General features: G+C 51.1%; 1 non-coding gene across 1 annotated transcript; it reads left to right on the top strand.

The window, feature by feature from the left end:
• The first annotated feature begins 259 nt into the window (after nt 1-259).
• Nucleotides 260-448, top strand: LOC144228780 (U2 spliceosomal RNA). Its single transcript, XR_013334263.1, has one exon. It is a non-coding gene; the product is annotated as a U2 spliceosomal RNA (small nuclear RNA).
• Nucleotides 449-1,635: the final 1,187 nt, after the last annotated feature.

Here is a 1,635-nt window from a genome sequence, read left to right as displayed (position 1 = left end):
CTCTTTGGCTGTGAACTTTCTTGCTTTTCCACAGGAAGCGGGGCAGAGAAACGGACCGTCCAGCCCTTCCTTGAGAGCTGGCGGAGTCCCGGCCTCTTCAGCACCGTCTCCTGAGTCGTGTCTGTGCCTGGCTCTGGAGACCCTGCTCCTCCTGTGAGCCCAACGGAACGCCTGGCCTTCACAGTATGGACTTGACTTCATGTGAAGCAGGTTCAATGAGCTGTCTCTAGGTGGGAAGTGGACTTCAAAGATAATTTTGATCACTTCTCAGCCTTTTGGCTAAGATCAGTTGTAGCATCTGTTCTTATCTGTTTAACATGTGATACATCCTCTATCCGAGGACAATATATTAAATGGATTTTGGGAGCAGGGAGGTGGAACAGGAGCTTGCTCCGTCCACTCTGCACGTTGACCTGATATTGCAGAACCTCTGGGGGATGTGGGCGGGGGGCAGGTGGCAGTGTGGGAGGTCTTGATCAGGGGCAGGAGTCCTGGCTTTAGCCCTCCTGGTGTGAGCGCCGAGGGACTCCCCTCCATGTGGGGCTGCACGTGTCCACCATCCTGGGCCAGCAGACCCGTGTGCCTGTGGCCATCAGGATCAGCCTCACCACACTCTATCCACCACAAGAAAGTCCCGGCCTACCCCCCCACCCCTCATACCTCTGTCTCTTCTCTGTGTCATATGCGTCCCCCTCTCCAAAAAAAGAAAAATAATTTTTAATATTTAAAGAAAATTTTAATGTTTATTTTTGAGAGACAGAGAGAGTGCAAGTGGGGGAGGAGAAGAGAGGCAGGGAGACGCAGAATCTGAAGCAGGCACCAGGCTCTGGACCATCAGCACAGATTCCGATGTGGGGCTCAAACTCACGAACCGCGAGATCATGACCCCAGCCAAGGTCATATGCTTAACCAACTGAGCCACCCAGGTGTCCCAAAATAATTTTTATTGTTGAAGTGTAGTTGACATATAATGTTATATCTGTTTCTGGTGTCGACCATAGGGGTTAGGTAATCTCATACGTTACCCAGTGTCACTGTCACCAAATGTTACTACAGTATCACTATATTCTACCCCCTACCCCCCGTACTTTTCTGTGACCGATTGAGTTTATACCTGGAGGTTTGTATCAATAATTCCCTTCACCTCGTTTGCCCCTCCCCAACCCCCATTAAAGCAGCCTCGTTTCTGAACAAGCATCTTGCCTACAGAACTCTGCAGTGATGGTGGGTCCCTCCAACTGCAACAACATGGACTTGATCTCTTTGTGGAAGGTGCCTGTGGGTCTTGGTCAGATTGAACTCCAGAGGGAAAAATAAATCACTGAGTGCAAGGTGAGATTTTAGGACACTTCAGGCCAATGAAGGGGATTTTCCAAGGGTCTCCCAGATTGAACCAGATGCCCTCAGAAGCCTTTTGGGGGGGCATTATTTAAGAGGCCACTTCAGGTGACGGTGAGGCAAAGCATTAGGGAGGCAGCATGGAGAACTGGAAAGGACTTTGCAACCTGATGGTTTGCACAGGGAGGGTTCACTTGGGTCCTTTAGATGACCAACCTCTGCTGGGGGGAACAGAACAGAACAGGATGGTGGGGGGGGGGCAGGGCGGGGCAGAGGAGGGAACGCTGGAATTGTGTC

This window comes from Crocuta crocuta, unplaced genomic scaffold (genome assembly GCF_008692635.1).
Source record: "Crocuta crocuta isolate KB4526 unplaced genomic scaffold, BGI_CrCroc_1.0 scaffold443, whole genome shotgun sequence".
NCBI classification, from domain to species: domain Eukaryota; kingdom Metazoa; phylum Chordata; class Mammalia; order Carnivora; family Hyaenidae; genus Crocuta; species Crocuta crocuta.
This window is presented reverse-complemented; position numbering and strand designations above follow the sequence as displayed.